The sequence below is a fragment of the Myiozetetes cayanensis genome, unplaced genomic scaffold (assembly GCF_022539395.1).
Source record: "Myiozetetes cayanensis isolate MyiCay16 unplaced genomic scaffold, myiCay2020 scf10, whole genome shotgun sequence".
In the NCBI taxonomy this organism is placed as follows: Eukaryota; Metazoa; Chordata; class Aves; order Passeriformes; family Tyrannidae; genus Myiozetetes; species Myiozetetes cayanensis.
This window is the reverse complement of record NW_026086605.1, coordinates 27,224,735-27,237,529: the sequence shown is the minus strand read 5'-3', so window position 1 is coordinate 27,237,529 and position 12,795 is coordinate 27,224,735. Positions and strand designations below refer to the sequence as shown.

Here is a 12,795-nt window from a genome sequence, read left to right as displayed (position 1 = left end):
AATCAAATAGATCAAAAAGATCAAATGGTCAATAAAGAGGGTATCTGTCAGAGAAGAACTTGTGCTTTTGTGCTGAAGAGGTGAGTAAGGAATTCATAGATCAGGCAAATGAGGAACAAATAACAATGAGTCCAGTTGGGAGATGCAAAGAGCAGTCATGCTCTTTGAATGGAAATGGCCTCTTCATGGGTGCCCAGTCAAGCTCCTAAGAACATCTGCTTTATGTCTCCTGAACTTAAAAAACACATCAGTGACCGCTCTCTTTCAGGCAGAGGCAGCTACAAACCTACAGCGAGGGAGTGGGAGGGAAAGCAAAGAAGTAGCAGGAGCGAGACTGGTTCAGAAATGCTTCCACAGTAGGAGGCCCTGAGCAGACAGCCCCAGGTAGTATGTGCTGTCCTTGGAAAAGATCAGGTGTCCAACAGAGAAAAGTGTTTGGGGATGGGCTGTGCAATCACATCACTGTCTCATACTCTGTAGGATGTGCCACCCAGCCTTCCTGGAGAAGGAAAACTGCTTCTTTCTGCAGCAAGAAAAACCACACAAAATTCTGTGTGATTTTCAAGTCTTAAAACTCTGTCCTAAACATACCTGGAAAGTTCACAGTATCTAAGTCTTTCTAAACCTTAGCTGTTCTATGGAAACAGTGATCTGTCCTGTGGGTGCTACAAACAACCGTGTTTTGTGTGATACAACCCTTTGTCCAACAGAAGCTGGAGGACATAAATCATTTCAGTCATGAACACCTGCCAAGTTACATCTGGTGTGGTCCTGGCACTAATCTGAGCCATTTTTTTAACTGGTGACCTACGGGTGAAAATCTCTGCATTCCCCTACCCTGAGTTACCCATTTGTTCAGATTCAATATTTTGTGTTCCCCACGCTGTTGGTGTTCATGCGATATTTAGGTGTGTACAGCACTTTGTGGATCACAGTGTATCACGTATTTCTGTGGAAATAATGTAAACTATGACCACGTGAAAGGTGTAATGTCATGCTTGTAAAATGCATGTTTTTACTGCATGTTAACATGAACCCTATATGATTAGTTATACAACAGCATGCCTTACTGCAGACAAGCTAAGACAGAGAGTGCTGCAACACCAGTTTGCATTTAGTGCTGTTTAAATCTGTGTTAGTGCTGTGGAGTCACCACAGCCAAACTGGTAGGTCATTGTTTAAATCTTACATTCCAAGAAAGGACTTGTAATGGGTCACAACAGCATCCATTGCTAGCTCACAAAAAAGGATTAACAACTACAGTTGTATTATGGTTACATTTTTATCTCAAAGCAAGTAGGCTGTGGTTCCACTCAAATTAGTAGTGATTCAGCCACTGACCTCAAGTAGAAGCAGAATCAGAAAATGCAGATTTTTAGGAGAAAGCAAAAATCTCTGCAAAAGCAATTTTATGATGCTGTGATTATTCTTTCATGTTCTTATTCCCTTTGTGATTATGATCATCACTAGCTCCAGGCAGCTGAAAAAGGATTTGTTCAACATCATCTATTGGAACCATTCTTGGAGGAAAGGCAAGACTTTGATTACATTTTTTATTTCATTGTACTGAAAAGCATGTGCTTCTATGAAAAGTTTGGATTTCCAGTGAAAGCTATTTTGTCCAATCCAATTTTTTTTCAGCCAGACTTTTTGAAATTTTGTGTCAGACCAAACCAAGGTAGCAGGTTTATCCAATTAAAGTACAAAAATCTGTTAGTATGTGCAAAAAAAGATCCTTTGGAAAATCCAACCGATTTTTTTTAAATATTGAGCCAAAAACCCCCAAACAAACTCATATATATCCTGGATACATTTAATTCCTTTCTATGTGGCACAGCATCAGAAGATAATTCTACTGCTGACATGTCCTTCTATGTATCTGTGTTTGTGCTTGGTTTTGTGTTTGCCTGTTTTTAATTAGCCATAAAAATTACATGTGTTTTTGTAACAACAACAATTTGGTTTTGGCTTTCAGAATAGGCGCATTATGACAATCATCATGAGACACAGAAAAAGACAATTTGTTTTTATTTTCTTATAAATAGTTTAAGTACCTGGGTGATGGAAGTGTACTGCTTCATGGATGAGGCCATTACAGGGCACCACAGAGATGGGATACAGAGTTTGTGTGAATCACCACAGATCTCGTGGGGGCTGTGTTGGTAATGCTGACAAGAGGCTGCCAACAAATGCTGCTTGTACCACGTGGCCGTGCAGGGATGAAGTCAGGGGGGTAAGTGATGACAAGGAACAGAAAGGAAAAGCAACAACTCCTTTACTGTTGGTTGCTGTAAATCCACCGTTCACATTATTTCCCAAAACAACAGAAATTTTAATTATTTCTTGTCACCTTAGTTCAGTTGCACCAAAAAGCTGTTCTCAGTCTTAAGTACTGACAGGTGCTTGCTACAGTGGAATAGCACATTGTAGGCAAGAGGGTAACTAGGACAGAATGAATTGCACAACTTTTCTGGTCCTGAAGGGACAAAATCCTTTCTTTTAGAAGGTTTTAAACCTCTATGGGTAACATTTTACTTGCTATACTCTATGCAGTAATTTTCCCTGTTGCTTTATCTGTGGGCAGACTCCATTTTCCAACTGCGAAGCAGCAAACAAAATTAAAAACAGTGAGCATATAAACCTTTGGTCAGTAAAGAACATTGTAGCAGAAAGAAAGGAATCAAAATCTTCACTTCATCCCCCAAAACCCTACCACTAGTTCCTGGAAACAAACTTCACCAAATAAAAAAACACTGTCTAGATACAGTCACAGAAAGAAATGCCCACAGCACACATGCTATAATGAACCTAGGGCTTATACAGTACAGGAATGGTAATAGCACACTTAATAGGCACATTGTATTTGGCTGCAGTGTTTGCTGCTGCACATGACATCTACCTCTTGTAGTAGTGAGTGCTAAACACAGAAGAAGATTTTGTCACCCAAAGCAACTGTAGTAGCTAATAACACAGTGGAATTATGAATGCTGATAAAAATCTTAACTGTAAAAAGCTATTTGCAATCTACAACGGAGAGTGAAGTCAGAAGAACTAACGAGGGCTATTACTGGGATGCCGTGCTAACCTTCTTCCAGTCTTATCACAAACCTTTCTCAGCCAGATTTTCCATTAGACAGCTGTCTCATCTGGCAGCCTAAACCAGAATTCACCTTCTGCTTTTGATGTGGTAACATCAGGTCTTGGTGACCTGTATGAAAAGATCTTTCTGGGGATCAGCCTGAAGCAAGTAAGCACATAATCTCCCTGACCTTCCCAAAGCCCTCTCCTGCCCAACCCTCCCAGCAGTCTGGGCAAGATGATGGGGTGTGTGCGAGGAGTCAGACAGCAACTCTGCCCCTTATAGCATAAACATCAGCCAGGTTTGCTGCCAGGGATCCCAGCAGCACCTGTGTTCAGACTGGCACTAGGGAGGACAAAACTGAATTGACGGGGTTTAGGAATGTGTCAGCTCCCATCCACTGGAGGCCAGTCCAGTGACATAAAGCTTTAATAACTTAGAGATGCTGTGTCCTCAGACAGCAAGGACCCACAGAAGCATACCCATAGGATGATGGCTATTTGATGAGTATTAGCAATGATGCCTCGAAGGACAAACCACGGTCATATAACTGTGGAAACTGAGATCTCTTTCCCCTTGTAGTAAAGGATCATGTAATTAATGCAAGCACTAATTAAAATTTAAATAATTGATGATATTATTACTAAAGAACTATATACAACAATGTCAAGAGGCCTAGAAAATCTGGCAGTAATTGAATTAACCATGTCTAAGGAGCAGCACTAAGCAATCTTCCCACACAGAAAACCAAAACCAACAACGCCTGGCTCAGCGACATCCGTAGCATGGGGGGGAGAACAAAATAATGGTAGGGAAGGAATAGGGCCACATGGTGTGAAGTTGTTCATCAGAAGAGTCACAAGCAACTCAGCTGCCTGAAATGAAGGTAGTGATTTGTGTCATGCAAAGCAGTGGAACAGATGAGGACTGTAATGAGAGGAAAGAAAAATTTACAATATTTGAAGGAGAGTGGGAACTTTAGCTATGGATACGAAATGAGCACAAGAGCACTCTGTCCGTTACTTTAGGTCTTTATTATGTGAATAGTTAGGTAGTGCAAGACAACCAGCCTACACAGCAACAAGTTGGCATTAATGACTAAATAATTTGGAGGAAGGGAAAACATAGCAATGGTCAAAAAGAGATAATCAACAGGATGTTGGCTTGGTATTTTTGTTAACAGAGGCCAAGCAGCAGCTGCCAAAGCAGAAGAATTCAACATGCCTCCTGTTGTTTTAAAACCACAGCAGTACTGGCCAAAAGCTAAGAGCACTCAATGACCCCCAAAGCTCTCGTGTCTCTGGGGACACTCCTCCCCTGTTCAAGAATTAATTCACCTGCTCTGTATCCAAAGGCTTCTTTCCTGTTTTCTAACATCAGAAATCTGACAGTGAAACCTCTTTCCCTTGATGCAAGGCTCTTCCACTGTCTGGCATTCATAAGTGATTACATATGGAAGGAAAGCTCTTGGGAGTGGGGAGAGGTACAGAAAAATCTCTTATTGGTGATCATCATGAACAATTTACATGGGAACTTGGAACTGTGCTGCTCAAACCCAAGCTACTGTCACTATTAAAAAGAATTACTATTTAATGAGCTTCTGTTTTCATTAATGGTCTGAGATTAAGGCTGCTTGCCACCAGGTGAATACTAATAGACAATTTTTAAGCAAATGAGGCCCTCATTTCCTTAATTTTAATAAATGATGGAATAAAACATGCTTTCTTATTTTCCACTTTGTTAAGCAGAAGCTTCACTGCAGACTTCTTGCTTCAGCAACTGAAAGCATTTGGGCTTACTTTGTACCCTTTCCCTTTAAGGTGTTATTGGGAGAAAAAAGTTTTATGATAAAAAGTGAAAAGAAACATTATGGCAAAATAATTAACTGCACAGAAAGCTTCTTTCAGTTTAAATATTCCACTGCAGTGTGTGAACTGAGGGAGAACCAGGGAAATCAGCTTAGCTCAAAGCAAAGGTGAGGCTGACAGGTGAAGCCTGATGGTGTGGCTTACGAAGAAGTTACTGAGAGAAAAGCTGGAGGGCAGATTTCCAGCACATTAGCTGAACCATGGGAACTGCCTGTGCACGTGCCTCCTGCAGAGGTAAATGCGTAGCTTGCCCCCAGGTAAAAATGGATCTTGTCATTTCCAACATGCAGAGAGAGTCACCACGTTGAAAGAGGCACCTGAAGGCAAGTAAGGAGGTAAATCAGCAGAAGCTTATGAGGGATTCATCCCAAGGCCTGTTGATGGCAGAATGTGTGAATATTCTTGTTTGGAAGTCTAATATGTGGACCAAGTTACTCATGATTATTCTGAAGTAGAAACTGGACTTTTAAGCACTGGGTGGGTGCAGAGAGGATCTCTGAAAGCCACATAAGAATTATAGGGTAGGGATTGTAGAACCAGGATGCAAAAAGGAATAGAACATAGTCAGCTGATGGATTGAACAAAAAAAATCTTGCAGCAGAATTTTGGGGAAGAGTACATTGGCTGAGAACAAAGAAAGTAGTGCTGTAGCAATCAAAAATGCAAAGAGAATGGCAGAACTTAGAAGAAAGCATGTCAGTTTTAAGATGCATACAGTAGGCCATATCTTAAAGATCCTAGAAAATAAATACCTGCAGGTTTGAGACATATCCATTATAAAATTATTTCTCATTAAAGTTTAAATAAAAAGGAGGACACGTATTTTTCACATTAAAACGAAGTAGGCTCAAAGGGAGGTGATTAAGAACTGTTAGCCATTATCAGCTAGAGCTGATGGATAAGAGACCTGCAAGGGATGGTAGATTTTAATTTAGACTGAATGAATCATATACATCACAGTGGTCAGTCTCAGTCATCTGCACAGGTATGGTAACTGAATTTATATTTGTAAAAAAAATTTGGATGGATTTAGCAGAACTTTTGTATTGTGCAAAACTCTAAGCAAAACTGCAATCAGCTCTTAGCCATCCTGAGCCTGAATGCTATCTTAGAAGGCAGAATTTGTACAATTTCAGCTGAATTAATTGGGATGACAGAAAACATATGACAAGGGTTGGTTTTTTTTTTCAGTTTTGTGTGTAATTACAATTCCCTTTAACCCATCCCTTCCTTATCCTTGTGTTACATAATTACATTATTCCAGAGTCAAAACATAATAATAATTTATAATCAGTTAGAACAGCCAGAGGTTTTTTTTTTAAATTCATGTATTCCAGAAACAATTATTTTTTGCTTTAAAAGCAAGAACACTCAGTGCTCTGCTTATTATTAGTGCTCCGAGTACAACAATCATATGTTATTCAGGATATTTAATGTCCACAAAAGTGCCTGGAGAATTGCTCTGAACATTTTCTAGTGCAATTATGGACAGATTGCTTAAAGGTTGAGTCCAATAAATGGAATGGCATTGTGACATGGTTTGTACTATTTACAAGAAAATATAAACAGCTTTATATCCCCTCCAACTAAAGGTGTACAAAGTCCTTAGCCTATGCAGTTATTATCAGCAGGTAGCCATATTTTTCCTTTTATAATAAACCTAAAAGGAACAAGCCATGAATGAATGACTAGAGAACAATTAAAATTACTGACATTTTTAATTATACAGCACTGGTTGGTAACTTACAGCCTTTTTAATTACAGGTGTTGTTTTTCTTGTGTAATTCTTCTCAGTATTAATTCTTTAATCTAGATGGCTGCTGGCAGGCAGAAGAGGCTGTACAGAGTTGGGAAATAGCAGGGGGAATGGAAATACAGATTTTTTTTTTTGGTAGGACTGCAAGCTTAAAACCTAAAAATACTTCCAATAAAGTTCAGAAGCTTTTTCTCCTCCTCGCAGATTACAGAAACCAATAGATCCAACAGAGCAACAGGACATGGATTTAGCTAGTTTATTTGAACTTGGCTTGCATCCATGTGCTTTCCTTCTCCTTCAATATTACATAGGAACAGCCACCAACATTTAGAAGAATTATCACACTGGGATGCCTTTCATTCTAATTTTTGGAGAGGAACCTATTGATTCAGTTGCAGCTCCGGTGGAGATGTAATAGAAGACTTGCATGATTTTCTAGTTAAGAGATTTTTTCATGCACTTGGGACCCATTAATATTTACAAATAAGTCAAAGATATGTAAATACACAGAGAGGAGTTCTCCCTCAAATTCCATATGTACTCTGATATGGAAGGCTGCTTGGGTGGTGGTCTGAATGTCTGGTTTATGTTTTCAAAGGAAAATGCACTTGCACAGATATAGTTTGACAGATCCTTGCCTTACTCCCTTTAGGTTTAACTGGAAACTACAGTAGCTGCCTTTACATAGACACACAAGTTAGAAGAAGTGCAATGATCATTCAGTTTTGCTGTACCACAGGTAACAATCAGACAATCAGTTCAAGAGGAAGAAGCTCAGAAGAACATAACACTGCTCATTCTACATTAATGAACTAGTACAGTGAAGTGAGACTCCAACCTAATTTTTTACTCACAGGGTCCTTCAGAACCGAACCCAGACCCACATGACCTGAGAGACTGGGACACAGAGTTAATTTAACACCTGAATTTTTCTTCCATATGGTTTTGTCTTTTGTCTAAAGGTTCAGAGCTCGCCCTACTAGTTTTGCTCTGTGCTTCAAAACCCCTTCAGAATTTCTGCAAGCAAAACTTTACAGCAGCTTTTGAAGCTTTCCTTCATTTCCAGAGCTGATCAGGAGGGAAGCTGACTCTGCAGGTATTAACTGGCAATTTGGATTAAAATGCCTCACTTAAAGAAATTACTCCATGGATGAATGGTTACCTTGCAGGAAGACAAAAATAAACTGAAGGACCATTGAGCTGGCATATGTTTGGGACCCTCAATAGAAGATCCCTGGGAATAGTTGCAAAAAAATAGCAAAAATAAACCTACTTTGCAAAAGCAGCAAGATGAACAGCAAGCATATCCGTGGTTTAATTCCAGGGTACATTGGGACAGGAGTCTTTCCTCCCTATTGGAGAGAGCTTTGAGAACCTGTTTTTATTTTAAATTCACAGACTTCAGGAGGAAGCCTTGAGACTATTTAAACATGAAGATTAAAAGTGAAGCAAAGAAAGAATAATATTCACATGGTTTGATCTTCCTCATTCGAATACAGTTTCCCCTTTTCACTACAAAAGTGAGGTATGGAATGAGGGAGTGACAACAGGCAGAGTGTTTTTCAACTTGAGTACACACAAGGCACACAAAATGGAAAAAGAAATACTTCATTTCCATTTTGAAGGCTGACTAATTCAGGGACTAAAGAGATTCAGTGATTTGTTCAGAAGGAGCCTGTGCTATAGAGCAGGAAAATACTCCAGAAATCTCATGCTCATCTTCTCTTTCTTCATGATTAGTAATACTATCCTGTTTAAAATTTTAAAATTACTCTTCAAGGGCACCGGCCCAATATCCTGGCTTCCATCTATTTTTAATACACATGTGAAAGGAAAGTTTCAACACTGAAATGAGGATGAAATCCTACACCAAGAAGGGTTGATGGGAAGCAATTACAGAGCTACCTTGTAGGTTTCTTTTGCTAAGCTTGCCAGGTCCACACTTGTAGAGCTTATGGGTCAAGGAAAGCCATATAACGTCATTTCAGATCTGAGTCTTACCTGAACTCTGCTCTCCAAAAGTAGCTTCTAAGCGAGGTAGTTGCTCAGAGATTTGATTCATGGAGAAGGATATCGTGGTATGGCATAACCCATGGGTGTGCTGTTAAAAAACAGTACATGGTCAAACCCTGCTGCAATGAGTATTACAGGAAGTTCTACAACTTTTACAACAAATACTTCTCAAAGCAGTAACTTAGCTGTAATCACATAACTCTTTACCCTCATTAAGACAAAAAAAAAAAAAAAGAAAAAAAGAGAGAGAGAGAGAATGAAAAGTACCTTGTTTCTAACACAAATCTCCTCTAAACTACAATTTCATGTGCCTGCTCAAAAGGCATCTACTATCTTATTTGGAAGGTCCAACCAGGTGCAGAAAATGGAAAAAATTTCCCAGGTTTCCCAACACAATTAATCCCTAGTGAATCTTCGTGATGAGCTTATTTTTTGTCAGGTAATTAAGACCTTTAGCAAATTTCTCACATGCTTAGGTTATAAATCTCATTTATTTCATAAGCCCTTTTTCAAAACTGCCAAATATCTCTAAAGATATGCCACAGAGAGGTTGGATGGTGAGGAGATAGTAGAATAGAAAAAGGCTGACAGCTTCTGAAGGGAAAGTGCAGGGAGCTGAGTGCTACAGACAGGAAAATGAGAAGAAAAGAGGGAAGGAGGGCCAGGGAAAGAAAAACTACAGAGCAAGAGGGATATAGTGGAGGAAACTGGAAAGGAGAGAAATCATGACATGGAAATAGAGCAAATAATAAGACAACAAGGTTATTCCCAGTAGCCCTCCCAATACTGGCCATCAAAATAAAAGGGTTTGCTTCAAGCTCTGCAAGTTCAGATGAGTCTTGCCTGTAACCATCATGCCCATTTTTAAACACAAGGCACTACTTCCCTTTTTCCCAACCTCATTTTGACTTTTCCCCTCCTCTTTACAGTGATCACAGTGGCTCCAGTCTCAGTGTCTCTAAATGCTGCTGGGAGACAAGCTGTAGTAAATAGAGCAAGACAAGAGAGAACTCATAGGCCCAGGGTTTTTTCCCATTCATGTATATCATCTGTCTCTTTTTAATAATGCATTGATCTATTAAATAGGGATTTAAGAAAAAGACATGCTCTTGCTCTTTTTAAAGCAGTTTATACAACTTTTTTTTTTTCTCTGACCATTTCATTGCTCTGTTTATGGTTCTTTCACCACCTATAAAACTCAAACTTTCTCAATAAAACACTTGAGTTCCAGCAAAGAGGTTTTTATCTCCTTAATGAATAAAAATGCCTCTAATCCACTTCACAAAACTTAAAATAAAGCCTATAAATGTACTGTGGGTGTTTGATCATGCTTGGCTGATTTATTATATATTATATATACATATATTATATATTTTATATATATATATACACTATATAACACAGCACCAAAATGTTTTTTTACCATGGGTTTTAAAGTATTCTCCCCTGACCTTAACTGCTTGCTAACAGGCTTGGGATTACAGTACTCCTTCCCCTCCTTCTTGCCTGGCAGACTTTCACCAAGCTGGATGCTTTGGCAAATAGTTTGATCCCCATATTTTCAGAAGGGAGGTATCAGAAAATCAGAAGTATCTCTGAGCGTTACTGCCATGCCCAACAGCATCACGAATGTAGCGATCCTGAAAGATCCCAGAGCAGGCACGTCCTGAGCTGCAGCTGAATGCTTACAGTCAGCTTTGCACTTCACCAGCCCTTGGGCTTATCTGTGACAAGCTGTATGTCACAAAACAGATGCCAGAAAATCCAAGCCAACTCTGGCTGCCTGAAGTCCCTCAGGGCTCACCCAGCCACCACACTCGGGTGTCCCAGGCTTGGCCCCTGGTGGTGGCAGTGAGGAACTTGCTGTGGGATCTCCCTACTTCCCAAGGGCTTCCACACCTCTCTGCAGGATGATCCGACTCACTCCTCTTAACAGGCAGGAACTTGGGTGCTGGTATGATGCTTCTTACATGTTTAATCTTAAGCTCCCCACTCTGTAAATCAGTGCCACTACTTTGAAATGTTTTTCTTTGAAAAAAGTAAACAACAAAAAACTCATGATCTCTTATAGAGGTTGGAAAGATAGACTGGACCCCAAAGACGTATTGCCTTTTTTTTCCCTCAGAAAACAGATCAAAGCTGTGTTACAAAATAGGAAAATGCAAGGCAGCAGATTAGAAATACTCTGTGCCAAAATCAGCTGCCTTTGCATTTAGGAGGAGGCTGTGGTTCCTCAGTTTTGCACTGTGCTGCAAATGCCCTGCCTGTGCCCACACCTCACCCGACGGGCAGCCAGCTCAGTGTGCTCCAGAATTGACTTTTGGGGTCACTGCTCATCTCATATTCCATTCAGCAAGAAAAAAATCCTGTGTGCCCTTGGAGCCAGGATCTAAGTAATATGGCTTCATTATCATCATAGCATGCATTTTGAAAGCCAGCCTGAAGCCTTAAAGAAATGTTGACTTCTATCTTGAGGGCAGAAGGAACACACAGTAAGTACCACCAAATGAATTATTTACTGCTTAGGTAAAAGAATGAGGCCAATTTCATTTTGAACTCTGCCAAGATCCCTCAGGACTTTCTATAAGATATTCATAAGATGGACACCTGATTTTGGAGCCATAATGTATTTGCAGAGTTAACAAAGTGAAATTTAACTGTAAAGATGTTGTTACAAGGAAAAAATTCGTGCTGTGAGGTGCAAACGTTGCTATTTGTTTTACCGCCTACATGAAAGCAGTGCTTCTGTGATACAAAACAAGCAGGATCAACATTTTGATCAATGAGAAATGAGGGAACTGTCAGGAAAACCTAAGCCAGAGGTTACATTTTGCCAGGGTCTGTGAAACAAGTGGGAGCCCTGAGATATTTTTAAGTTTAGTTTTACTCTTAACATGCATTTCATCAAGCTGCCAGAGAAATCCCAAGTTCTTCTTCTCCCTCTTTGATTTACTCCCCTCTACAGAATCACTGTGTAAATCTCCAGTTTTAGCTGCCTTGGAGACAAAGTCACACGACTGACAAATGTTATATTGCCTAAGAAAGGTAGTGCATCATGAAAGAAAACATATCTAATACCCTGCTGAGTATTTGATTACGGATTACAAATGTGCAGTGACGTTAGGCCACAGTTTACTGATGGATCCTGCCCGTGGGAAGTTCTCTCCTGTTTCCCTAGAGCTGACCCACAGCTTTAGCACTGCAGTACTACCCATGCAGTTGAAAAGAGAGGACCACCATCCATCTCTCAGTCTCCTCCTCACAAATTAAAAATCCCACAGTTTGCTACACTCAAGTTTAGTACATTTTTAATCTTTGTTGACAACAGTTTCCACCTGCAGGAAACCCAAGACAAAAACCCAGTTCTACTGAGTGTAATAGCTGATTGCCCTCAGGCCATCTGTGTGCTCTTCCTACCATTTTTAATCTCTCCTTTCTGGGTTTGAGCTTTCTAAAGCTTCTCCAGTTTGAGGTTGACATCTGGTAAGTGCTATGCAAGGATAAAAATGATTTTTATGTGGCACAGAAAAGAAGCAAGCACATATTCTGCAAGTCAGTGGTAGTTCTACCTGCTTTGTGGAGTCACAGAGCACTTCAGGACCTTCTGCATTGGCTTCCAGCATATACCAGGTGCAATGAAAAATGCCAGCAAAGAAAAACTAGCCAATCCAAATGGAGAAGATGCAATATTTTTATTCAAGTCTGCCACCACTGACAGGTGGACTACAGAGAAATACACATTGCAGCAAGATTCCTTGTTCAGCATTGAGAAGACAATAACCTTTCCCTGTCTCTTGTCACAGAGCTGAGGTCTGTTTGGCACTGAGTGGATGAGCATGCTATCAAAGTAGCCGCCATGTTCCAATATAAACATTTTTTCATCAAACCAACACAAAACAAAACCAAAAGCAAAAGCAACAACTGTCTGCCCTCAGCCAGGAGTGACCAGAAGTTTGAACATGTCTCATGACCAGTTCCTGGTGATTAGCCACCCCAATCACCTCAAGATAGGCCACAGCAATTCAGCTCGCAACTGTACCTGAGGAGGTTCATGCTCTCCTTTTGTGAATAGAGGTTAC

The 12,795-nt window shown here is 40.1% G+C and overlaps 1 long non-coding RNA gene across 1 annotated transcript in view; it reads right to left on the bottom strand.

Moving 5' to 3' along the window:
- Window positions 1-459: 459 nt before the first annotated feature.
- The window catches only part of LOC126650098 (uncharacterized), a 156,443-nt gene continuing 144,107 nt past the window's right edge, over window positions 460-12,795 (bottom strand). Inside the window, exons 3-4 of the long non-coding RNA XR_007631298.1 lie at window positions 8,705-8,804; window positions 460-523 (exon numbers count right to left, since the gene is read on the bottom strand). This is a non-coding gene — a long non-coding RNA (uncharacterized LOC126650098). The remainder of the gene's footprint in view (window positions 524-8,704; window positions 8,805-12,795) is intronic.